The sequence below is a fragment of the Chroicocephalus ridibundus genome, chromosome 10 (genome assembly GCF_963924245.1).
Source record: "Chroicocephalus ridibundus chromosome 10, bChrRid1.1, whole genome shotgun sequence".
NCBI classification, from domain to species: domain Eukaryota; kingdom Metazoa; phylum Chordata; class Aves; order Charadriiformes; family Laridae; genus Chroicocephalus; species Chroicocephalus ridibundus.
This window is the reverse complement of record NC_086293.1, coordinates 606,010-633,741: the sequence shown is the minus strand read 5'-3', so window position 1 is coordinate 633,741 and position 27,732 is coordinate 606,010. Positions and strand designations below refer to the sequence as shown.

The 27,732-nt window shown below is 45.8% G+C and overlaps 1 protein-coding gene across 10 annotated transcripts in view; it reads right to left on the bottom strand.

The window, feature by feature from the left end:
• The window catches only part of FGD3 (FYVE, RhoGEF and PH domain containing 3), a 113,851-nt gene that overhangs the window by 58,833 nt on the left and 27,286 nt on the right, over positions 1–27,732 (bottom strand). Inside the window, exon 1 of one of the 10 annotated variants that reach the window (XM_063347858.1) lies at positions 23,704–23,880. The exons of 3 other annotated variants lie outside the window; for them this stretch is intronic. The gene's annotated coding sequence lies outside the window, so the exon portion shown is untranslated. 6 more of the 10 variants (XM_063347861.1, XM_063347859.1, XM_063347863.1 and 3 more) reach the window with 6 other exon arrangements.

The following is a 27,732-nucleotide window of genomic DNA, read 5'->3' as shown; positions in this document are numbered from 1 at the left end:
ACTTCACTCTTCCCAAGGTTTGGCTACAGACTGAGCGGGCGCTGACAGGTTTCATTATGCCCAGTTGAAGCATCCCTGTTATTTCCAACTGAAACATCCACTTTGGGCATTCCCTAACACTGTCACTGATAGCGAAGTTCTCTCTCTCTTCATCCCTCCCTCCTTAGCAAAAGCCTTTCAAGGAGGAGAGGCTGCTCTTAAGGCAGAAACTTACTGCCAGAAAGCAGAAGGCTTCAAGGGCAGAGCTAATGTATGTATCTGAATAAAAAACCCACCCTGCTAAGAGGAACTCTGACACCAATTAAAAGGTGCTGCGTTCGTCTTCCTTGTGTCAGCAGGAATGCGGCAAGTGGTGTAATACTGTGTCCTTCGTGCGCAGGCTGTGTTACAGACACAGCTGGGTAAAGGATTCTTTCAGGGCGCTACAGCACTCGCTACACTTGCGGGAAAATCCAGCGTTGACAGCCTTACCCGCCGCGCACTGCGATGGCATTTACCTCATGGCGGCAGCTCCGGTAATGGCACAACGTTATCCTGCTTGTTCCAGTCGGCCACGACGCACCCAACACCATCCTCAGAGTGGTCGAGGACCGCCGGCTCCGGAGCCTGTGTTCTTCCTCACCTCTCCAACTTTACCCTGCTCTAGACCAGCTCCTAACGCCCTCCTGAGAGCAGGGGGAAGCAAAGCCTTTCCCCCCCGCCACCGGGCATACCCTTCTTTTACCCCTCACGTTGCTTCATTAACTCCAGCATTTTCCTCAAACCCACTTAAAAACTCACCTCTTCCTCCTGCCCGTGCACCCTGAGGCCCTCTGACGGGGGTGGGAAAGCAGCTGGCGCCGTACGTACGGCCTTCTGTCAGACCCACCTCAATGACACTGACAATGGTTCTTTCACGTGACACCTATTTTTCTGGTATTCCAAAACATCAGCTTCAGTAAAACGAGTGACAGCAAAGTTACCACCATAACCTTTCAGAAACAGACACAATCCAGAAAACATTCTGTTTGAAAGCGAGCGAGAATCTGGCAATTCTCTATCAAAAGAGAAGTACATCAGTCACTTACTTGTGTTCGAGCAGAGACCCCTGCATTTTTCCGTATTTGCTCCAGCTATAAGACAACCAAAAATAAGGGAGATCAGCTCCTGCTGCAGCTCTCACCCCACGGCTTAAACTGCCATGCCGAGAGGAACCGGCCTGCCCCCTCCCGCTTCCCACCACCAGCGCGGTTAGGTGACTCAAAGAGCACGGACGTGGCAAACGCCCGCAGAGGAGCTTTCCTAAGCACAACTCACAGGAAGAGCTGGCAGAAAAACGCTCCTTGGTTTTAAGTTTCATACATGTCCGAAATGTAAGGCATAGGAAGCGGGTGGCTTGGGAGCCGGAATCTTTCTGAAGTGGGAAAGAAGAGAAAGCTACATCTCTTTAAAAAGCTTTGGGCTTAGATACAGTTCAATATTAATGCAAGAACGGCCGGTGACAGCAGCGACATGCCACGGAAACCAAGAAAATCCCTGTTCTCGGCACTGAAACTCTCAGGCTGCTCCACGGCTCCTCTGGGAAATGAAGTGCCAGAGTGCAACCACACATAGTCTTCCCCAAACGGTTGGATCGGGGTGTCTAGAGAGCCTTCCGAAGGTAAAGGCACAAAGCTCTGCTAGGAAGCAGCCCACAGAAGTGATAGTAAATGCAATTCAGCAGGAGCTGGTTAAGAGACTTCCATCAGAAGTCCTGAAAATTTTCAACGCTCTTTCTCCCCCCTCCTCCTGCTCTCCCAGCAGAATCCTACCATGGGAAACGATAAAGGAACGGACAAAATGTAAAATTTTCAAATTAAATGCTTCCTTTCGGGGCAAGCGCCGTCCCCAGGGAGCCACAGAAGGGCTGCTGGTTTGCATCCTTACAAGAAAAACACGGAGCCTGCGAACCTCGCCAAGCCGCTCGGTCTGAGAAGGGCTACGAGAAATCCGGTATGTTCAGTGTAACGCTCAACAACACAGAAATACACCCCGGAAAAAAAGAGAGGACTTTTCACGGAGAGAACTAAATAGCTAAAATAAACAAATTTGTGCGTGTAAAGCACAAGAAGGACCAGCAGCTTCCCGAGGCCTGTAGTGCTAGGATTTGGGATTTGGGGATTTGGTGTACTTTTATCCTGTTCTGACTACTTTTAAATGCCTTATGTGAGGACACTTCCTTTAACACACATTTCCATAGCATCCCAAGGGTCACTACTGAACATCGCTGTCATAGGATTTTCCATAAACTTGCAATAAGATTTCCCACCTTTAACCTCATCAGATTCTTTTAAAGCAAGTTCCTGCGCACGAATCCAAACAATTCGAGACCACGCTTACGCCGGCGCTCGCATACACCTTATGCCTCTCGTGATCTGAATCACAACGGACATATTCTTGAGAAATCACTTTTCAGCTCCGACTTTTTCTGTCCTTCTTGAAGCCTGTCCCGAAGGTCTGTGGCTTTGCCGAGCGTCGCTCCCAGCAGTGAGCTCCCCACGTGCGCTGGAGAGCCGCAGAGAGAGGCAGCGACACGGCTTCCATTGAAATTAAGGATATTATCTGACCCCCGACTATTTCACAACTGTCTTCAGAAGGGGCTGAGATTTCACTGTTGATTTTATAACTCTTTCTGGTTTTACATGCTTATTTCGGTGCAGTCTCCGTATCTCTCGTTACAATCTTGTTGGTATCGCCCCATCCAGAACAGCATGGCATCCCTGTGCAATGCCACTCAAACCGTCCTCCGCCTCTGGGACTTTTCACACTTGATCACGCCGCCAGGGATTACTCCACAACTGCTTTAAAGAAATCATTACAGAATTTTCATGGTTCTTTTGATCTGATTTGATTTCATTTAGAGAATTAGCTTTTCAACAGCCCGACATCCGCCCTTGTCTCACAACACTAAAGCACACTTCTCGTCCCACTCCACGCTGCCCAGACAGGGTACGGCAGCACAGTCCTCATTTTCTAGCCTGCGTGTAAATTAAGAAAACTCACGCCCCAGACCCACACTTGGGCAGGAAGAAACACTGCTGGGATCGTTCGATCAGCACGGAAGGCAGGACCACGGGTGTCAGCACGGGCTCTCCGACCTCCCAGGAGCGCTGGGTGCAGCTTGGTCACTAGGGCTTCTCCCTTAAGACATGGTTAGCTGGCACACTGCTATTAAAAATTGGCTACAAAAGCGATTCTTAAGCGTTTGCTCTACATTTACGTGTATGTATATAATTAATACACGTTTATATAATGTACAACAGCCAGGAGAAGATCTGTGAGTGACAGAAATGAGGAGCTCCACGACTAATTCCGTATTACAGCGCTACTCAACATAGGGCTGCCGAGATCGATATACTTACTACATGGTAAGGTAAAGAAAAGGCCAAAACACGAGCACGTCGTAGAAACCCTGCTGCCATAAAGCCATTACACACAACCTCACACTGGGACAGGTCAAAAACCAGGCAAGAAACCAAGCAGGAACTCCCTTCTGGTTTTAGGCTTTTTACGTTGCTCCAAACCCCACCGGCCACCGCAGCACGCCCCAGCAACACAAAGCAAGGAGCCTTAAGAGACCGTTCAGATATTCCACGCTGCCACCAACGTGGGAATGACAGTATCTGCAGGGGTGTAATACAGGATCAGCTCAACTCGCTGCCGACGGAGAAAATTTAAATGACTTCCCAGGCAAAAAGGCAGAATCTACCATTAACTGTACGGAAAGCCATTTTTCCCTAGCAAAAAAGTGATATTATTTTATAGCAGGCTGCCAAGCCAATTCTCACCGAAAACAAGGCAAAGGGAAAAAACCAGCAGCTGAAAGGGAGCAAGGACCAGCTGCCGACCCTGGTGATTCCAAGGGGGCTGTAGGAGTGGAAGCGGCGACCAGAAAAAGCATCCTGACAACAGAATAAAAATACACTCACTTAAAAGGAAAATGAGAAAGAAACCAAAATAATGCACCAGAGAATACATTCCCCATCAAGACATTAAAGCCCCAAACCAAAAATATTTTCTTTTCCTGTGCGAAACAGGATGTGGTATCGCAGTCAGCAATCTCTCACCTTCGTTTCCTGAAGTTATTAGTGACACGAAAACCAAAGAAAGCTGTCGTCTTTTTAAACCAAACTGAGCCCTCCGTTAACATCTGCAGGGACACCGAGGACATGGCTGGCCGCGCCGCACAGCCCCGACCTCCCTTCAGTCACAGGAGTCAACCCTGAACGCCAGGGTCGGACGGAACCTCCGCAGAAGGCGCCCCGGCTCCTCCGGGCTGGCACCCCAGGGACCCCGACTGCCCTCACCCCATCTCCCCCAGAGGACGAGGGACCGTGGGGAAGCCTCTCCTAACTGCACACCGACGTCACCCAAGCACCGCACGGATGCGAGTCTCGAGAGTGGCAAACCACCTGTCATTGTCTCTTGGCTGATACGCTTCTAAATCAATTTATTTAAACTCCCGCTGGATTTTAGGTGGGGGGCTGTTGGATTTTTTGGGTTCGGGGGGGCTTTTTTAAAGTAGTCGTGTATGCTCTCTCTCTTGTGGCTTAATTAAAGTATTTTAATTTCTAGCTCTGATTTCTGTTCCTGCATCCAGAATGCTGCTGTCTGAGCTACGACAACAAACCACGCAGTCAGTGACCCCATCGATGCCAGCGTCCAAACGCGTGCTCCTCCACGTTATCTAAGTGGCAACTCTCAAGCTCTTTCTTGCTAATTCGTAAAAAAAACTGTGCCAGCATAATTCTGTCTTATTTTGCCTATGTTTTGTGCCCCTCCGGAGAATATCGGTCTGCCCTTTGCTTTCATCGCCGCAGATGACTCTGACACAGGTGCCTGCCAGGAACCTTTTCAGTGCAATAGCATTTCTGTCACAGCTCAGACTGTGGACACATCTGACCACATCTGGTCCCGGACTTTGGCAATATAATTTCAAGCCTCAAGAGACGTTCATGCAAGTGACACGGGAAACAGATTTTCAATTAAAAAACCCCATGTTTAACCTCTTACTCTAGTGTCAGAGACTATTCTGACACCAGAGTATTTCTGACTATTATATTTTATATATAATATATATAATAATATTTAATATTATTATGTTTCTGGCTATTCTGACTATTATTGACTATAAGTCAATTCTGGAATTTAGCTATCGTATTCTCAAAATTTACACTTAGACTGCTTTTTTCAAGTAGGCATACAGAGCCTAAACGTTGGGGGACACTGAACACCAAATCTCCAAAACTGGAAGGCAGTTGTGAACTTTTAGGATTTAACAAAGTAAAACGGACAGGCTACAAAAAACTCATTCTTCTGGAGGAAGCATTTAGCTGACTCTTCCCCCAAAACGGCATAATTGATTTACTCTAGGCTAAAACAATAAGCACAGGAACTTTCTGTGACACCAAGATCTACGGGAGAAGAAAAAAAACCCTGAGACTCTTCCATCTAGTAAGGAAAGCAGGTTAAATGACATATAAAGATCGCGGCATAAAGAGCGACGAAGTAAAGAAGTAGCCTGGGGCTAATAGCAGCCAGCCTGGCGTTGCGGGTGACAACCGCCCTGCCAGTAACGCTGCTCCCAACGCACGTCAGGAGACTCGGCCAGCGAGCGGGGACGTCAAGTGACGGTCCTCTACAACAGTAAGGCCAGCAAGGAGCGATGAGCAGCTGGACCCGTCTCTTTGGTGCGTACAAGTCTTGCCTAGTTTTTGCCTTCTGAAGCGCAAACCAACTTGTTTAACTTCAGTGCTAGATGTCGCACTTAATTCCCGCAGCAGGTAAGGTCCAGATATCAAAAGTCCAGTTTAAGTTGCTGCAGGTGCCTGATTTAGAAGAGGGAGGGAGGACTTGATTTTCATTCCTATATTTCATTACAATTACAATGAAACCCAGAACTCGTTAATTCATAAGACCTCGTTTTTCTCTTTTGCAGAAAGATTCATTAAAAACGGAAGAAAATGCTCCCTTCTCCCTAATTTATTCCTGATTTGTTATTACAAAAAAGTTCAGCGGTATTATATAGTATTGGGCAGACAACATGCCTGGAGAAAAAAACTAAGGGAAGCACTTGACACAGACTAGAGCACTCTGGAAGGAAGTCTTATTGATAGACTTATTGATAGACAAGCATTTCTCATCATAATTTCACCACGTTGTTCTAGCAAGGTGACCAGAAGAAGGGGCATTTCTCCAACTCAGGGGCCGAGTCCCACCACCGCGGTGTCCTGCAGCAGGGCAGCGGTGTTACAGCTTACCTTTCCCTCCCCTTCCATCCTCACAGTTCAAACCGGCTTCTCATCCCACCTTTTTCTGCTTATTAGCTCCGTTTAGCTCTGCTCTCGAGACTGAGCCCGGATGTTTCTTGCACACCACGAGGATGCTTACCCAGGGACCACCCCCGGCCCCCCCGACAGGAACACCCCGCACGAAACTGTCTTTGATCCCTATACGCAGTGTCCTCGGCTATCAGGCGAAGGGCCACCAAGGGCGAAGTGCGGTACGCAGCTGCAGCTATAAACGCATTTTCACGGTGTCTGTCTGACAGCCTCGGAGCCCTGGCTGATGCCAGGTGCCTGCAACGCGGCCTCTCCCCTGCGAAGATGCACACGCTGGACCCCGGCGGACGGGACGTGGGCAGAACCGTTAATTCAGCGTTCCTGAGACTTTCCTCTTCGATGAGCACAGAACTTTCTTTTTTTTTCCTGTTTCCCTTGATGGGTAACAGGTTTTTCGTTACGATGGAAGAGTCCTGATTTATAATTACACTGATTATGCAAATCAAAGAACATATTTCAAGCTAATAACACTCCTGGGACTTCGCATCTGTACCGCTTTAACACAGGAGTCGTAACGCCAGAGCAATCCATTACTGTAAAAACCTAAAGAGATTTTGTACCAGTTAGACACAAACAAATCATCCCAGCTAAAGCCATTTCGGTTTGTTCCTTTCAGATTACCTGCGTCTGGGTGATTTACTGTCTCGGGGATTCTCTCACAAGGGCAAAGAGGGAGACAGCAGATCTGCAATTCCCAGAATTGTCTATATGGTGAGAAGGGAGGAAAGAAAAGGAGGGAAAAGCATTACACTGCCCACCTTCCAGCGATTTAAAAGACTATTCTACCCAAAGGAGGGAAACAGCCAGGTGCTAGTCCCTGTAAGCAAGATTCCAGCCTTCATTTAAAACCGTGTCATAAAAAAAGGCTCCACGGGCTTCATTTCTCCTTTTACTAGAAGCTTATTGAATTTTTTTGCTAATGGCAAAAGCAGCACGCCAAGAGCCTCTCACGCTGCCCAGCTGATGTGCTTGTGAATCTTCTTAGTGGCACACATTCCAACGCGCAAACTCTCGTTGAACCGATGAGGAGAGTAAAAATTATCCTTCACTTAAGACAATATAATGCCTCTCCAACAGTGTCCGAACCAACTGTCTTTCTTTTTTAATCTTGAATTGTTTTATTAGTTTTAGTAAACCAATAATTAGCTGCTGCTCATTTAAAAGTCTATTTAGGTACCAAATAAAAGAAGGTAAAACTGAGTGCCGATGTTCTGCTATGGAGCTCTGCAGCACAGAACTAGCTTTTCCGTGTTACCACCACGTGCTGGCACTCCATACTATAGAGGCTAAGAAAATTCAACTTCATTATTGAAAAGCATAATGAGTATTTTTACTGATTTTACCCACTGATGTGCTATTTTGGTAGCAGAGCTGCACATGGCAAAATACAGAGGAATTTCACAGTAGCGTATTTCCAGCAGTTCACAATAATCATTAAAGGAGAACATGTTCCAGCCCGTAGCGCTGGCTCGGTAACTCTCTACTTGAAGTTTACTGCCTTTACGGAGAACGACAAAGCTGCAGAGTCTTTGAGGCTGGAAGGGGCTGTGCATCCTCCAGCCCAAGCCCTCTGCTCACAGCAGGGTCACGTGGAGCAGGTTGCTCAGAACCCGCTTTGACTATCTCCAAGGATGGACAGACGTACAACGGTACGACATCTACAATGATAAAAGAAATTGTTTTCCTTCCTATTTAATACAAATATAATGAAAGAACAACATAAATGGTTCTTTCTCAATAAAGAAGCACTCTACTGAGAAAAGGAGTCAGAAGAAAATGGTTTGTTTCTGTCTGATGAGGTTGAACACGGGCAGGAACTGGAGAGGAGCAAACAGGTCACCGTGGTACACCCTGCTGCACGCTGGAAGATCGAGTGCCACGCTGGGCCACAACCGTAATCACGGTTCAGAGAAGCCTTTAAGGGCCTGTACAGCACTGAGGGGCTAAAAGCGAAGGCATTCCTCCTTCTGAGCTGCTTCCTCACGCCCGTGCTTCTACCACAGCCAAAGCAATCCCCCGTGGCTACCGCAAAGCCGTCGCGGCGGAAGCCTCAGAGGGGTCCAGCCACCGAGAGCCCAGACCCCACTTTTGGGAGACTTTGGGCAGCCAACAGCAATGACCAAAGGTTCGTGCTCCACTGCGCCGGTCTCTCAGCTAACTAGAAAGCACAATGCTTACCACCGCCCGTGCAGCCCCCGGCTGGGCACACACAGCAGAGACGAGCCTGACACGTTATTCCATGTCAAACTCCACGTCGCTTCCAACTCCGAGGGGCTACACAAGCGTTCTGTACTTTGCAGATGAAGGAACCGAGAGCAGAGCATTATTTCCCTTGTACTAATGTCTCCTTAGCCTAGAGCAACGCTTCTTCACCCTGTGATCCACAGGGCTAAAGCGAGAGCAAGGAAAAGAACTGGGAAAGGTTAAAGGTGTTCCATGGAAACAACACACAGATAAATAAATTGGAAGAGACTGAAAACCACCGAACCAGGTCCGGTATTTTGGATCCCAGGGCAGAGGCAGGATAGTATAAAGCATCCTTTGTATTTACCTCAGCCTGGCAAGCTCCAAAGAAAGTAACAGCAGCCCAAAGGCCTGTACTACAGACTACAGAAAAACACTGCACTGAAAGGAACCAGCATGAGTTTCCCCAACAAAGCCCCAGTTCATTTATTCTATCCGCAGCAACCATTTCATCTCTCCTGTTATCTATAACCACACTTTCACCAAAGCAGTAACTGCCAGATGAGACAATAAGGACGTTTTGTAAGCACCTAGGTGATTATTTGGGACAACACTTATAAACCACAAGCAATAAAATCCTCGTGACGGACTGCTAAATCTTCATTCGAAAGAAAAAGCCGTATCACGCATAATCTCAAAATCGCATTACAACTCTGCCAGTAATGATTTTAAAGAAAACCGAAGACATCTGAAGCTCAAGATGAACACAAACAGGTGACAACTTCAGAATCGGATCATTAACCCCAAATATATATTCAAATTAACACCTTGAAAATAGCGCACGTTCTCCCTTGCTTAGGTGATAGCTTTCAATCCTGAAATAAACTAAGGAAGACTTTGATCTATCGTTACATGAAACGTAACTGGCAACTACCATTTTCAAATATAAATGTGTTTAAAATTATATTGCATAAACCAGCATTTACTGTATGGCAGTCACTGTTTCAATAATTGCTGGTTTTCATGAAAATTCTGCATCATTATTCCACATTGTCCTTTTATTGGTGGAGAATGCGCAATGCACACAACGTATGCTTGCTGGCAAAGCTGCATTATTAAGGAGAAAGGATGACTGGAAATAACGCAGGGATTTAAAAATAAAAACGATTACAGAAATTTAGAAGCTATTACGAAAAATGCAAGGAATTTTCATTGTAGAAGAAAACCAGAGAAAAGAGATCATTACAAGATTATTTCAGATAATGAATGACTCTTGTAATGAATTTGTAATTCTAAGCTCTTACAATCATTGACAGTGAAAGTATAATTTATTTATATCATCAGAATTGTGTCAGTTCCTTAGAATGGGCCATGGATGAATGATTTTTTGTTTGGTTTGGTTTTTTTCAGATCTGAGGAGTATTGGCTTCAGCCAGCCTTACCTGCTGCAAACGCCACATGGCAAGGCGAGGAATGAGACACCTTTTAGAGCAGTATCTTTACACCTAAAGTGAGGACCTGAGTTAGCATCAATCAATAAACAATAAACCAGTAATACCAGTACTTCTGCAAATTCCCTACTCCCCTTTCTGCTTCCTTGGCAGCACCCTGCTCAGCAGGCACTGCGAGGCCTCCAAAGCCCTTCCAAAAAAACCCAACCAAACAAAAAACCCAACCCCCAAAGCACATGCGCCCATGAACTGCAATAGCGCCTGATCACGCGCTTACGCTTGAGCACGATCCGCTTCACAAGTGACTGACACCGACTGGCCGCGGACCCACCGCTGCCCCGTGGCACCAGAGCTCTGCTTTTGCATCTGATGAGCAAAATGACGTGGTGATTGTCACCAAACAAAGTTAGTGCTCAGAAGGTGCCTTAAGCCATGTTATCCTGCTCATAAATAAACTGTGGCTAACAAGGAGATGCTCAGAGCTTAGGTGGCATCCCCTCCCTATCCAAATCTGGCATTCACAAATACATGCAAAGCCTGCATCAGCCATTCCCACCTCCCTCGTTAGGGAGTGACAGTTCTCTTTGGAGAAACCCGAAGAGGCAGCCTGCAGCCGCAGGCGACTCCGAAGGCTACGGCAAGGCACTGCCAGCACTCCCAGCCCCGCTTCCCCCCCGCTGCTCACTCCGGCGGGGCCACCGGCGTGTCCCCCCACCACGCTGCCCCTCGCCCGTCCTGCAGGCACCCCGCGGGAACCAGCCCTCGGCTCCGGGCTGCCTTGGCTGAAGCTGGGCTCTCGAAATGGAAAAACTCCGGTCGGGTTTTATTATGGACTGTAGCAGAGGAAAAACCAGAACTGCAAAGTAATTGCTTAGAGGCGGTTTTTAATTTAAAAGCTCGTTTGTGCTAACGATGAGGAAGGATGCTGCGTTTTGTTCACTGCAAGATGCACAGTTGCTGACAAAGCAACCAGAGTAAAACTAGAGACAAACGGAAAAAATTCTACTTAATTTCTCCGATTTTCACAGCGAACTTGTTGTTTCTCACTGTGCTGCGCCTCCTCCGCCTGGCTAGATCCAGGAATGCAACCCTACAGCCTAATTTCCCTAACCAAGCATCTAGGAAAACCATTCTTCGACTGAAGACATACTCCTTCCTCCCCGCTAAGCACTTCGGCATCCGCAGGCGCACAAAAAGGCACCGTGCCTTGCAACGGGCTTATGTTGAGGGAAAGGCCCAGAGCACAAGATGTGGAGCTGAGAACACTACGTCCGTCTTCCACTTCCTCAAACAGGTGGATGCATCAGGTAACAGAAAAGCACGACTGCCCTAAGTGGCACAAACATGAAGTGCGTTAATCATCGGTTCTTTTTGTATTGACAAGTTTAATTTAGCGGATACCCAGCCCATGTTTTAGTAATCTTAGTATTCTGTACATGTCATTTAAAAACGTTAAATAATATCTGAATGCCAGAGTGCAGAGCATACACAAAGTACACGCAGTTTTCAAAATAGGTGACTCAATCAGAGACGTTCCCCAAATACTTCGGGTCACTGATCTCCTTTGGTGGCGGAGTTACAATGGTTAGATTACAGTTAAAGCAAAGAATTCATTCTAGCCATGAAAACTATATAAACCTTTTCATATCAACTGAAATTCAATTTATCACATATTCTAAACTGTATTATATGATGGGGTTCCTCATTCTTCTATACAATAGGATATATTTTATTTAAAAACATTTTCAGAATTACAAATATAAAAGCTAGAGCCATAACTACACATTAGTTTCTTTGAACATAGAACTTGAATTGTAATTACATTTAACAGCATAAAACTCTAATCCACTCAGCAATCTGTTGGAAATACAGATGATAACGTTAAATTAAAATGACTGGGCTTCGGTACTTGAAAAAAAAATAAAAAAATCATTTTTAACATTAAAAAAAGAAAAAGTCACCTGAAAGGCAGATTGCGGGATTCATAACGACTGTGTATAAACTGACAAAGGCTGCCAAATTAAGTAGTTCTGGTGTTCAGACAGGATGCACGCAAGTCTATTAAGAGCCACCACCATCTGGGCATCGGGGCCTGGGAACAGCGGGGCAGGAGTCGCTGCTCTCCCCAGGGAAACACGCCAGGTTGCAAGACCGTCATTACCGTTGTTATTTACGCCCTGCCATAGATGTTCAACGACAGACGGATGAAAGACTAGAAAGCCCTGCCCTTGGGAACCAAAACCTACTAGGACAGAGGCAGAGCCCTGTGAGCAGAACTCCCATAAGCGTTTTTGAACAAGGCCAACCACACCATGCACACGTTGCAATCCATCCCTTCGGCACATCTGCAGCAGCAAGCGCAGAGGACACCGTCAGGACGCTTCTTCCTACCTCGTTCGACTCATTGTGCACCACAAAGAGCTTGGGCTGCGCTGGGGAGGGGAGGAGGGATCCACAGAGAAAGCCGCGTGGTCCTCCCTGCGACCTGGGGAGGACCAGATCCGTAGTAACAGCAGGGAGAATTGGGAGCAAAGAAGTCTAGAAATTTATTCTGGCTTGAACTGAAGGTCAGTTTTTTGCCCCGTGTCTACTTTTTCCTTGTTTGATGAAGGAAGGAGACCAGAAAACTGGGAACTCTCTGGAATAAGCAGATGATGCGCTGGAAAATCTCAGACACTACAACGACAAAGAGCTAATAACTGCAAGTTATAACGGTGTCAAACTGAGGAGAAGGAAGGTCAGCCTTTGACTAACAGAGAGGCATGAGTAGAACCAGCAACAACATGAAATAGTCTACTCCTGTTTAACCTTCTCTGATGGCTTTTAGCTTCCCTTGCAAGATGGCTGCAGAAATTAGTATTTTGATTTGCCTGTGGGTGGCACTTTGCACCATTTCACAGAGATGCAGACAGCCACCCCAGTGGGGTACCAGCCATCGAGCAGCAAAGATAATTTTTTCACTCTATTTTCATTAGGTGCAAATCCATATTCCGCCCGACATTGCATCGTAAGATGGATATCGGCAATAAGCCTTCCAGAAGCCGGCAAGCAATGGGAAGAAATGCCCGTAAACATTTTCCACCAAGAAAAATAACTGTCCTCCTTCCCCGACTGCTGCTGCCTCCAGGCGGGAGGGACGCGGCACCCCCAGTTACCACAGCTTAGCAAACTGCTGCCTCCTCCGAAGACCTGCCATCAGTGCCTGGGTGAGCGCAGAGAACGAGAAACCTCAAACTGACACGCTTTACCTCAAAACTGGGGCAAGCTAAGAGCTCGCACGTTAACCACCAAGGATCTGAGATGATAAGACAGTAACTTACTGTTCTGCCATAATTTGGTCGCAAACGGTTGTATTCCTGGATTCTTATAAGGTTAAAATTCTTCTTTTGGTTTAGGGCATTCCTTAATTTAGGACAAATGGAAAAGAACAGGGGAAAAACAAAAAACCAACCCAAAAAACCCCAAACTTCAGTAGGAGCATATCAAAGGCCAGTACCGGTCCCTTAACTGCTTCAATTCAATTAACATTTTCAGGCTACCTGAGAAGAGACTCAAGCCTAACGGCACAAAGGGATTCTGTATCTTGCACTGCAGAAGCTGCGTTTAATCCTCTCTTCTCACTTGGCTCAGAAGTTAAAACTGGGAGGGAGGAGTGGAAATCGTTCCTGGAGATTTTTCAAACGTTCTGTTTTCCACTAAAAAAATGAGAATTTCTTTCAAAACTTAATGGAGGGAAGTCCCATTAAGCAAAAATAAAACTCTCCTAAGCAGCACTCATCCACAACCAAGAGAGAATCAACACTTCCCTATTTCTGAACCCACTTTAGTTCGTAGGTACCTGGATACAGCAGCACATCAGACGAAGCAAGACAACGTGGGTAGAGAGGTGCCTTGGCAGAAAGGTATTCCTAAATAATTCAGGCCCTAGTCTTTCTTATTAAACTATAAAGGGTAATGGTAAAACTGGTTTAAAGCCTTTGTGTGCGTCACACAACCATTCACGTGCATTTCTTAGACGAGCAAGCTTTTCAGGTTGTTGTGTTAGAAAACGCACCTCAAGCGAGAGCGCGTTCACTGGCTATGAGGCAGCACAACACGGTATTTATGAGGTCAAACTCTACTTTATACGTGCATTCACCTCCTTTCTCATCATCAGAATCAATCTGTGGGTGGCACTTTGCACCACTTCACAGAGATGCCGACAGTCCCCCCAGTGGGGCACCAGCCACCCAGCAGCATCGATTCATTGGTGGTGTTACCGTAGCTTAAATACCGCGTGTGCATACACAGCCATCCCCCTAATCCGACCCAAATCAGCTCCCAAACTCGTTCCAACGTGCCGCGTACTTCAGCACAGTTCTCAGCACCCATCTCCCACCCTGCCAACGCCTCTCCTGGAGCACGAAAGCATGAACAGATGCTGAAACCAGGGACGCTTCGCAGGAGGACTGCAAGATTCAGGCCCAGTTTTAAGTAGCTTGTTTTGGTTTGTTTATTTTTACAAAAAGCACATGATGAATTTGCCTTTTGTCTTTTTGATACCAAGGAAGGAACAGGCTAATATTCATACTCACTATGGGCAATCACCTCAAAAAGCTAAGCTCATCTTTCTGCACAGCGCTTTCAAAGGCAGACAGACAAATTACAGCAGATACTATCAGTACCATTCACAATGCCACATTTTGCAGAAGCTATTTATTCTTTTCTTTGTCCTTAACAATGCTTTAAATCGATTGCTGATTTGTCTGGATAATTAACATCCAAAACCCAATTCTTCGCCAGATGAATTGGAGCGAGAGTGAGTACCAGCGAATGCAGCTATTCATCAGCAGACGGTCCTCACAGGGTGGACAATGGCTTAAATTTCACCACACATTGAAGACAATGTAATTACCAAGCTTGAAAGGAACGTAATCTATACCACCAAAGAAAGTATTAATGGTGCTATGATCAGCAGAGGATAAACAAGGAAGCAATATTTTATCGTTGCATGACACAACAGTACTGATCTGCAAAACCCAAGTGCCTGCACTGTGCATAGCTGTGTCGAGAAACAGCAAGTACTTTGGTGGAAAACTCATTACGAAGGGAGGTGGACAGTCCAGGGCTTAACGAAACCACATGAAATCTGGTATCCTTAGGTGGCTTTCATTAGCCCACCCACCGATAGCAGTCTAATTCTCATTGTTCTTATTACATGTAAACTGCGGCAGAAGTATTTTTAACTCTTGTCTCCAAAAGATACAGGTTCATCTGAATCCTCCCTACGTTTTGACTTCCCTCATCCAAATTTTAACCCAGAAAACTCAGCAGATCTGGCAGCACTGAACCCGTGTTGGACTAATGCAACCGTGCAACTTGCAGCCAGTAGCCCTGCAATAACTACCAGCCAGCCCTGCTGGTGGAAAAACACTTCAACTACTGCAGGTCCCGTCTGAGATACTCCTTCTGTTGACAGGAAAATTCCTCTACATTAAAGAGAACCGATGGTCACACCTGCTGTACTTTACATACTGAATACGCTTCTGTTTTTTCCCCTAATTATGATTCAAAGCATTGCTGGGAGCTACTTTACATGTAGCAATAGATCCGTCCATACCCATCAGAGGAATTATTCTCCCACCAGAATTTTTGCCTCACTGCTGAAGCCATTGATAAGTTGGTGACATGTTAAACTTGTGTTCTTGGCCCTCACTTTCCTTTTCTCTGCTTTCCTCAGCTGCGCTCCAAACACACCACGTGGGCACACACCACAGATCATGGGAACGGGGGTAGGAGGGCAGCGCCACTGCTTTCGGCAGGATGACTCTTAATTTGCACAGCACAACTATCTTTTGTGTCCATGGAAGTGTGGTTTTTGATCCATAGACACAATACAAATTAGGCAAGGATGGAAACATGACGCACTTTTAGTGTAGGCTCTCAATCAGTTATTCTGAAGGATTCATTAAAACCACGAGCAACACCATGGTGACAACATGATGTAGCAAAAAAATTTTTTTAACCGAAGCTGAAGTCAACGAAGGGAGTACAGTACACTGTTTTTCCTCTATTAGCTCCATTCAGTAACTGAGCCAACAGGTAAACCAATGTTGGACACCACTGTTTTAGGCAGAAAACGCGTCTGTAGAAAGTTCCCAATACACTTTTCTTCTGACCTTTTTCAACTATTTTTTTTTTCTTTAAGGTCAAGACAACTTTCTCTCCACCACTCCACCAGCGCTCGGACCAAAGCACCCAGCGCGCCACATCGCTGCCTGACCCCACCGAGTTCATCCCTTCTCTCTGAGCACGCTCCAGACCGGCAGCAACGCGCAGCCCGAGAGACTTGCATTGCATGTCCCCCTAGATTTAATTAAGTGGCTTAGAAATAAACCCATTTCACGTTAATTTAATAAACACATTCACATACTATTTGAGAGAGCTCTTTAGTCGGTTTCCAAGTACATAAGGATGAAAAAAAAACCCCAGGATTTTCCCTACTTTGAAATATTCTCTTAGTGTTCTCTCGCACTACCGCAGCATAAAAACGAACATTCATCCAAACTGCTGTACTTCGGGCACACAACACGGGGCAAGTGCAGGAATAAACGAGCACGTATCATTTAGATAATTTCGCTGTCAGCTGAATACTTCAGGGCACCAGACTGTCAGATTCAATTTCTACTTTTTAAAAATAATAGCAGAAAAAAGTTAATGGAACGTTGCCATCAGAATACCCTGCTCAGAACAAGCACAAGAGACTGCAGCTCAGAAAACGCGTAAGGTAGAAATTATTTATTTTCATGTAAAAGACAGAACAATCTTTCAGATCAAGGCTACAGATACTGCCTCAAAGCTCATTGTTTCGAGAGCACTAGACACAGCTACATTTAAATTTTGTGAACATTTTGTCTCTCAATTGCAAAGATGCCACCATTTAATCACAGAATCACAGAATGGCAGGGGTGGGAAGGGACCTCTGGAGATGATCCCGTCCAACCCCCTGCCAGAGCAGGGTCACCCAGAGCAGGTGGCACAGGAACGCGTCCAGGCGGGGTTGGAATGTCTCCAGAGACGGAGACTCCCCCACCTCTCTGGGCAGCCTGTGCCAGGGCTCTGCCACCCTCACAGCAAAGAAGTTCCTCCTCAGGTTTAGGTGGAACTTCCCATGCTCAAGTTTGTGCCCGTTACCCCTTGTCCTGTCCCCGGGCACCACTGAGAAGAGCCTGGCCCCATCCTCCTGACACCCACCCTTTCAGTATTTATAAGTGTTAATAAGGTCCCCCCTCAGCCGTCTTCTTTCCAGACTGAAGAATCCCTCAGCCCTCAAATCCCTCAGCCTTTCTTCATCAGAGAGGTGTTCCAGTCCCCTCAGCATCTTGGCAGCCCTTTGCTGTCCCCTCTCCAGCAGTTCCCTGTCCCTCTTGACCCGGGGAGCCCAGAACTGGACACAGTGCTCCAGATGCGGCCTCCCCAGGGCAGAGCAGAGGGGGAGGATGACCTCCCTCCACCTGCTGGCCACACTCTTCTTGATGCACCCCAGGATGCCATTGGCCTTCCTGGCCACAAGGGCACATTGCTGGCTCATGGTCACCCTGTTGTCCACCAGGACTCCCAGGTCTCTTTCCAGAGAGCTGCTCTCCAGCAGGTCCCCCCCAACCTGTCCTGGTGCAGGGGGTTATTCCTCCCCAGGTGCAGCACCCTGCACTTGCCCTGGTTGAATTTCATAAGGTTTCTCTCTGCCCAGATCTCCGGCCTGTCCAGGTCTCTCGGGACGGCGGCACGGCCTTCTGGGGTGTCAGCCACCCCCCCCCAGCTTTGTGCCACCAGCAATGCCCCTGCCTTGATCTACCCACACTAAAATTATTGCCAAACAAAATTATTATGAAAGTAGGAAGAGATGGAAGTTCTATTGTACACAGCAAAGTATACGCTACCTATTTTTACCTTAACGTTTAAAAAAAGCATGTAATTCCACTTCCCTGGAAATATAAGAAACCAGGAGAGAATACCATATTAATGGGAATGTTTGCTTGTCTTTTCTTAACATTTTAAAGTTACCTTTCTAATCATGAGTGCAGGGGGTGTGGGGGCTACTCAGGGTTTACACCTATACTAACGTTGCATTTCATTTCCTGTGGACGTTGATGGTAATAGTATAGTTTGAGCAATTCTCAACAATGCCAAGCAAAAAACCCAATTCATTCCCAAATACAGATAACCCTCTCCTGAAGTAGACAAGAAACTAATCAGAAACACCAAGTCCATTGATAAGAAAAAAAGCAAAAATCAATCACCGCGAGTTATTTTCACTGAATGACAATTTACAAATTCTAGAACCATGAACAAAGGCATGAAATAATTCCATTTCCAAAAGTGAATCTTACCCTTTCGGAAACACAGTCACTTTTTTGCCACATCAGCAAGTGTTTCAGTGTCCCTTACTCATCCTCACCCTACTTTTCCCATGTAAATACAGACACTAACCATAAAAGAAGCCCCATTAATGTAGTGTTTTCAGTAAGCTTTATTCAGTGGACTCTTCTCCAAACCACTGACACCCAGCCCTTCTCGCAAGACTATTAAAAATTCCGTGCTAATCCAACTTCTTTTATTTTCCAGCCACGTTAGCACAGCTGTGCTTGGATAAAAGTCTCCCTGAGCAGAACTGTTTCACACAGGTTCAGCTGCAGGCAAGCGCCGTCATACCGAGCTTCTAGGGGTGCGTCTGGCCCAGAGCAGAGAGGGAACACAACAAACACAACAAACTCCTGCAGGCCTTACCCAGGATGCTAAATTAAAGTTTTTCAAGCCCGAACGTGGCCGTGGCCAGACGCAGGAGTAATCCCACGGATTTCAGGGGTACTGCTCACACGACTACAGTTACAACACGTGTCACCCAAACACTCACCCGCAGTGTTCAAAGCCAGGACTACCCGTACGGTTGAGAAGTGGTTTATGGGTCAGAGCCCTGCAGAAAGTCGGGAAGACACTGAATTTTGGAAGCATTGCCTCAGAAAAGACAACAAATTACCCCTATTTCGTCTTCAAAACATTTACTATTCTTGGGAAATCAGCTCCAACTCGGGATGTAGGACATGACGGAAGACACAAGTAATAGTTCCAGAAAGCCCATTTAGAGACCCATTGCACACCTCACCTCTTGCAAAGCAACGCAAATGCAACGAAGAACACAAATGCAAAAGAAAGTACAATTAGAAACTCAAAACACCAGTGTTAAGACAAGACAGAAGATATTCTCCAGTCTATTACCAACACAAAACCCACCAGCTGTCGCGAATGTGCAGCCCTTCTCCAGTCTTAGTCCTCCATGACCTAAATATTCACTGGTTAGTACTTCTCTGCACTTAACTCTTTAAGGACCCAGTCCCGAAGCCCTTCGTATTTCTCTATCCAGGCTGCTTGGAGGGAACGCAGGAGCACTGGGCAGCTCCTCTGGACGGGAGACTCAACTCGCGGGAGCTCCACGACCTCTCCGTGTGTCATCTATTTCCACGCCAGCGTATCAAGCAACAGATAGGGCAGCTATTTTGACAGGTCCTGCGCTCTGCAAAACCCTGTGAACGACACGGGCTACAGCAATTCAACTGGCCAGCAGGCAGAAGTATTGCGTCTCAATTATTTTTGCGTAATGGCATGGAAAAGAATATGGAAACCTCTTGCTCTGCAACAAAATACTTTCACAGGAATCAGCAGTATTGAAAGAAGTATGCAAAAATTGACACTTTTCTTTCTTCTTAAAAACAAAATCACCTTTACAAGCAAAGTAACAACAGTTTCATCTTCCCACCCTCCCAGACCGTGGCATTCTGGCCAGTCATTCAATACGTTTAACTCAAGTTAAAACCAGCCTGTCTTTGATAACCAAAGAGGTTGAGAGCCTTAGAATTTTCAGTGAAGCATTTTTCCCAGACCTCTGTCATTTTTGTGGCAAGGGTTATTTAATGCCATATCTGCATTTATAGGGGAAATGAAACTTGAACTGATCCCATGCTTAAGTGAGAATGCTCAATTTTGGTTTCCTGGTGCAACTTGCAAACGCAGAAACTTTTGGGGTTTTCTTTCGGGGGGAAAGCAAAGGAAAACAGCTCTATAAAAACAGGATTCCATTTTAACAGTGAAGTGTGAATTTATCCGCTACGGTGAATTCTTCACTTTTTTTGTGGGGGTCTGGGGAAAGGACCCTATAAATTGGAAAGAATTTTTAGACCTTGGCTGCAGTTCTTCATGGCAGTCCATATGCCAACAGTCCCCGTGTGCTGGGAAAGAGCAAGAAGAGGCGTTACGCTACAAGCTAGCGCCAGTCTCCGACACAGGACAAAACCAGGTCATTCCTAACAAAATACTGCAAACGAATGTAATCCTATTCTGCAGGACTGAAACCAAGTCTTTCCCTTCCCAACTTAGTAAATTAATAGGACAAAATTAATAAGAAAAAAAAAAAGCCAAATGCCTTGATTTCAGGTGAGTGTCAGTGGGCTCTTAAAGCACTACTGCTAACATCAGATGGAGTAAAAAGCATCCTTTCAATTCCCAGGACCCTTAAGTACCTTAAGAATGCTGTAATGCCATCTTCATGCCAGTCTGCCCTATCCCCAGTGGACCTTCATACATCTACAGGGATTTCTTCTGGTTTGGGTTTCCTTACAGCACCCAGCTTGGCTCGAACCTTGGGAAGAAGAGGGGGTTTGTTTCCTTGTTTGTCGCTGGGGGGAGGGTTAGGTTTCGTTTGGTTTGGTTTTGAACTACTCCTAAATTCATGACTTTCAAGTTTTTGCCTCTAGTGTTTATGGTATGTTTCCTAACTTTATGGATCTTGAAAGCAAGGTACGTAACCACAAAAATCTGTATAACCTAACTCCATCAGACTCGTGCTCTTACTTGTTGTTCTCATCACTGATTTATCTCCTTGCTTTTAGCCTCTGGCTCAAATGAAATCTTTTCCCATACACTCGAGATGAATTTCCATAGGACTGGATTTTCTACACAGTTGCTATATTTGAAATGATAACATCAGGTAACATTCAGGAGAAGAGGAAATCAGCTGTATCACGTAGACACGCGGTTCTTCAAAGACCACAATCCTACCCAGCTCCAGATAATTCCTGTTAAACGTTACTTGGAACTTCAGCTCCAGTATTAGACAGAACTCAACACTTTTCCAAATTAAAAAGAAGTCATATTATTCATGTGGTAGCAAGCGAAACATCAGGTTGATGTGAGTGGAGAGGAAAATGCCCAGATTTTCACCTCCTCGTGTCAACAAGCACGCAGGGTAATAAGACAAAGACAAAAGCCACCGTTGTGTTGTATTTGCTTTTTAATTGCCTCACTACTGAAACATGCTCACAACTCTGCCACAAGGGCAAGTAAATCCATATGTTCTCAGAAGACATCACAGATACTACACACACAGATACTACAAGCGACAACAACTACAATGATTTTTACCTTCCATTTACCCAAATTACAGTGGTTTTTTGCCATCAAGAAGTATAACGTTAACTTCGAAGTACATCATTACCCTTCTCTGACATTGAAACACCATCTCCACAGAACACCTGCTACTACGCATCATTCCACTAACTTCACTCTGAATTACACGGGTTGCTGTTACAAGTGTGAAACAAACGCCTTCCCTCCCATCCTACAAATCCTGCCGAAAGGAGGCAGATGGCGGCACTAGGGAGAGACCTCCAGGTAAGACGTCTACTCCCCAAAGTAAATACTCACCTAGAGGATTCCGGAGTTTGGTCACCCCAAAACACTAACCACAAATTAAGCACCCATCTAACTCCACGCGCGTGCCCACAGCTGTGGGAGTGGAGATCAGAAGCCAGATGCTCTCCCACCACCACTCCCCACCAAAGCCTCTTAAGCACCGTGCTGCAGTGACTGCCTTTCTTGCACACCCTCTCTAACCCGGCGATCTAATAATTCTCTTCAAGCTCTTCAGAAGAGCTTGATGCGCCCTGTACGGTCTAACCCTCGGCAGGCTGGGAAAATTGTTGAGTGGTGCAATTTGAGTGCCTCAGACCAAGAGGGGAACCGAAGACAAGTATCGCTCCACCCCAGGCAGCGCATCTTTAGAAATTCCCAACGAGTGGGAAGAACGTCTGGCACCGCATCTTGCAAAAACCTCCACCCTCTTTCTGCCTGGGAGGTGCATTCAGCCCCCCTTAGCAAAGAAGAGTGTAAGAACTGTTTGTTTCTTGACCACGATCAGACTTCTTCCTTGCTGTCCCCAAGCTTGCCCCAAACTCCAGTCATGCCTGAAAAAAGATGCTGTTTGTTACACCTCAGCTCATACGAAACTGCCAGAAGTCCCTAGGCCCCACGTCCCACATGGCAATGCCATGGGAACACTGGAAGCTCCAGGACCATGCAAAGAGCTCAACACAAGTCTTCAGGGCTCCAATGCTGGAACTGTGGGAAAGGCAGACCCTTAGCTCCTGCTGGAAGCGCTCATGTTCTTGATTAGACCCCACCTTAGCTGTACAATTCTATACATTGGACTGAACTTAATCAAAGAAAACCCTGCAAACACGATTTACTTTAAGAGCTGGGTATCATTATAAGTCCCATACCAATGGCAGCTTTAAGATACTCCCCTCAAACATCTCAGAGAATGCATAAATAACAAATATTTAGAAAACAACAAAACAGAGAAGGGGTGGAGGAAATATCTGATGCAGGTCCCTGTGTTGTCATGGTGACTTCACAGCCATTATGTACTTCAGACACATTTAGAAGAAAGCTACATTTTTACCCCTCCCCAACCAAATAATGCAAGGAAGGAAAAACAAAAATCCTCCCGGCTTGTCACAAGCCAATTGAATGGCAATCTAATCCTTTGATCAGGCAGAAGCCCTGAAATATTTTAATCAATACTATTACTGCACTGCGATTCATGTACTCGGACAACATCGAAACAGACATTTTTCTGCAAACAGGCAGAAAATTAAAAACAATAATCTGTCCAATCCGTTTATCATACAAGATAAGGATACCATTTGAAACGCTTCTGACCATGCTTGTATTAAGACAGGTTTCCACTTTCAGAATGTTTTAAAAATAATTACTTACAACATCATTTCATTCCTCCTTGTTTGCAGCTACTGCTTGCAAGCAATTGCAATTCTTTCACCGCGTCCTACCAGTTCCACATGCTACTCTTATCACACATAGCAATCAAATAGCCTTAGCCTGCTCAAATATAATAAAATTCTCCCAACATCTACACGCAAATGCTGCATAAGTACGGATTTTAGAAAGCATGCACTGTAGAGATCATATAATCAATCCAGCTCATTATGGCAGGAAACACAGCAAACACTTTACTACCAGCTCCTAAATTGCTCACACAGAGCACGCGTTGCCAAATGCCGCTAAACATCCCCGCTTCTACACCAATAAAAGGCAAATGCATAATACAGTCAAAGAGCAGGCATCTGTTAAGACACCATTTTCTAAATGATACCTGAAAAGACATTAAAGACTCCACGAGAAAGCAAGATTTGCAACAGATCCCAGCATGCGAGCTTACCGGCGGCTCACCAGCACAGCCTGGCCAGCCATCTGCCCCTTTCCCCCCTACCTCCAAGCCGATTCAGGAAATCGCCGCATTCACTTCACAGACGGATCATTCTGATAACCCCCACCCTCCAAGTTAATCAATTAATGAAGCAAGACTGTTTTTTCCTTACTAAGCAGCGTACGGACACTAGGTCACTTGAAGGTTGCCCGTTCTTTCCTGCTGTAGGGCCTCCCAAATAACAACTGCCCATCCAAATTCAGCCTTTTTTTTTTTTTTTTTTTTTTATATTCATTCAAAGCTGTAGGAATACACTCAGCCCTTGACAATGCCAGCTTGCATGATGAAAGAGCAAAAGTAGTTTTGAGGCTGCAGAATGCCTTCCCCGGGTTACCATGGAAATAAATGTGGGAAGGGGAGGGGGCTTCGCTGATGGTAACGCTGCTACTCGCTGGAGATGCTTTAAAGCCAGGCTGCGTGGGACTACACCAGGAGAAGAAAATGTGTTTTACTACTACCACTACAATTTTATCTCAACTTACTTTCATTTTCACTGAATTTCATACAGCTGAAAAGCAGGGAACTTCTCAGAGATGCTGGGGGGACGCTGCCTGAAACAAGCGTGGTGTAAGAGCCTTCCAAGGAGGAGCTGGAGAACCGGAATTTTATTTACATATTGGAATTTGCGCAGATGGTAATTAATGCTCAATTGCAATTAAAAATTGCGTGACAAGGATGAACCTGTTGCAGAGCTGAGGCTGTAGCAAGGATGACTAGTTTCAGGAAGGCTCGATAAGGAGCATCGTCAGCTTATCGTTCAAATGCAAGGTAGCATTTCTGTTACGGACAATTATCACACGTAGTATGAAACAGATCACCTCAATGATTTTGCTGTCGCTTGCAGAACTGAGAAGAGCCCATCGGCAAAAGCAGGGCGGGCACTGCCACGCACCGCTCCACGGCGGCTGCTGCGGCGAGACCCCGGCTCCACACCAATGCCGCGCTCCCCCTCCTTGGGTCTTGTCAACGAGCGCCCATTAAAAGCCAACCAAAAATAATCCACGTTAAACTGAAGCCCGGCACCAAAATCCCGGCAAGGACGGTCCATACAGTTTCATCAAACTGATTAGATTTGATACAAATTTCGTTTGATTCAGCTCAAGAGCTTCTGGGTGCAGGGACATCAATGCAATGCGACAGAAGCGCAATACTCACTGCCCAGTATTTCCCACAAAGCAACAGCAACTTCCACAGACCTCAGTTGACCATCAGCTCTTACTAACGTATTTAAATTTTCCACGTGAAAAAAGCCCCCACGCGCTGTCTCTGAACACACAGGAATTACTAAAGGCTTTTTCAACATGCAGCTTGTGGAAGAGCACCTTTTCTTTGAGAGATGGGAAAAAAAACCCCCAAACTGTATGAAAAGATGTCTTCCCCAAGAACATCTCCCAGCAGGAAGATGAAGCAATATTACGTTCATACATATACCATCCCTAGAAGACATACTGCTGGTACAGGAGTGGAGAAACCCCAGAGGGAAGGTAGTCCATGTTCCCGCGAGGCAGAGAGCAAACAGCCTAATCACGTATTTCCACCCATTTTCCTCCCCAAACAGGATTTCAGTGTTTCTTCACTAGGCCACAAATCAAAAAAGCCTAATACAAATAAAATGCGAATGTTATTTATTTTATGACATCGCAATAGAAGTAAGTTCTGCTGATTACATGGTACACAGAGACTCGCACAGAGCACGATACTCTGTGCTTTCCTGTGCTCCCACAGCTGCCCCCACCATCGCGTCTTTATGACCACTAATAGCAAAGTTTCACTCAAAGCAAAATCACAATTCCTACACAAACTCGGGGAAGAGCAGAACTAAATCTGCCAACACAAACGCGGCAAAACACCACCGAACACCCACTGCTAGAAGCAAGCCATGGGGAAGGGCTGAAGAGGCTTAAAAATCCAAACAGCCAGAAACCAGAGCAGCCCAGCCACGGCTGCAGCCGAAAGGCGAGGAGCAGCTCTGCGTGGCCCACCCAGCCCAGGCCCACACGGTTCTGGCCGTGTCCCTTCCCAGCGACGCCAGCTTTCCACGGCGTGCCCCTCACGTCCCCAGCAGGCACCCACCCGCGCGGGACGGGGCTAGTCTGGAGCAACCCATGTGTCCATCGCCCAGCTGGCAGGTGCCAGCCCGATGGTTTTGCCCACTTGTCTCCTCCTCTCTAGCGACCTGTCTATTCGAATAATGGATTTTGGAAAAGCTGAAAGGAAAAAGAGAAAAAAAAAAAAACCCAACGTATTCTGGAGCTCTTTACCCCTTTCATCAGCCTGCTCTGGAATGAGCCTGCAGTCGCAAGAGCAAGGAAGGACAGACAGCACAATTGCATAAACCCCACTTCCTCAGGAAACCAGATTAAAAAGCCACGCTGTTGACTACCGAGGAAGCTCCGCAAGAGCAGGGGAATTCACATGGGAGCAGTTCAGCTGTATTATCCTGCTCTTTGGAAGGTAGCCTGCCAGGGAGAGACAAAGGTAACAACTGAGGCACAGCTGAAGGCCAAGAAATTACAGGAATAGCATCCGTGGATCATCAAAAATCGAAGAACACATATATTTTTATATGTATATAAAAATCACATGTAGCCAGGTGTGGCCGGAAAGGATAGCCAGGAGGTTTCTTCAAAGACTCGCTGAACAAATGAAAAAGCATTACTGTTTTAGACTTTCTAACAGCTAAATAGCAACGGATCCTTACCAGCCTACATTCCTGTGCTTAAGTGGCGAATACCACTGGGCTTGAGGAACGTAACACAACATATCATACCGCGTCTCCTAGGAAAAAGGCAAGATATCAGATGGGCAAAGCTAAGGGAAAAAACAGACTTCAGTCTTTTATCGAGAAAGAGTAACTGGAACACAAATGACAGGTGGATGGCTATTCATTACCATGTGATCCTCCTGGAATCTTGGAAGCTTTTTATTAGAATTGTTCGCAGGCAACGAAATGAAGAATTAATCTCTCAGTTGCTAGTAGCTTTTAGATTATTGATAACCTCTCGCTGGAAGAAGAAAATAGAGGTATAATTGAAAAAAAAAAAAAAAAAAAGGCCATGGTTAAGGATAAACTAACACTTCAAATCATGTACACAGGCAACAAGGAGATACCTGTTATTTGTCTACCCTTTATTTAATACTGACAACTACGTTCACCTGCGTACGAAACAAAGGGAAACGCTGGCAGCTTCCCTAACTGCACACTACGTACCTGATGCAGACGCTTCAACTGCTGTGTATTAATCGTATCAGTAGTTGCATGGGGCAAAAACATCACCAAAAAACCCAGAGGATGCACTGAATCACTTGAGCCATACCGTAACATTACGCAAAAGAGCCGTTCTTTTGAATGGAGCGCTAACTTTTAAATAACCAACAAAAATGTACAACTATTGACTTGTCTGAGAGCTACACAAGTGCGCCACGCGAATACGCTACGGCTTCCCAAGTAAAACAACTCAAACTGAAATGGCGCAGGAGCTCTTGAAAATGGATTTACAGAGGTATCTGCTGTATCCAGGGGTGGGCTGTGGTTTGCAATATGCACTTTTACAATTTTCCCCTGCGCAGAGCTGACTGGGGTCAACTCAGGATGCTTTCTGTGAGCCATGCAGGTTTCCCACGTATTCTCACCTAGTCCGAGTCACAAGAAAGGATGCTGAAATGATTTTTTTAAGCATTTTAAAACCTATCTCTGCTGATGGATGGCATTTCCTTCTCATACACCAGCAGAAATGTTCCTCGTACATGCTAATACGGCTTAGAGTTGCTAGCCCGAAAACTAAGGCTGGTTTAAAATATCAATAAAGTTTTTTCTTATGAAACAGTGTTTATCAATTACACCCCCCTCACCAAATCTGCAGTTACTACAGGGGCGTTGCAACTTTACAGCATGATTGTTCAGTACACTTGGAGCTTCCTTGGTGGTATTAGCCAGCAATGGTGTTTTATCACTGCTCAGCTGGTAGATAAGTTTTTGAAAACCAAATAAGTTTTGAGAAAATGGAACTAGCTTTGCTGTCAGTCACCTCTGCTGCAAAGATAAGATTCCTTTAAGGACTCTGCATCTTTGCTTTTTTAGGCTTAAACAAACTGAAGAGAAAATTCTGCCCTGGTCATATGGACTTCTGCAACTTATTTT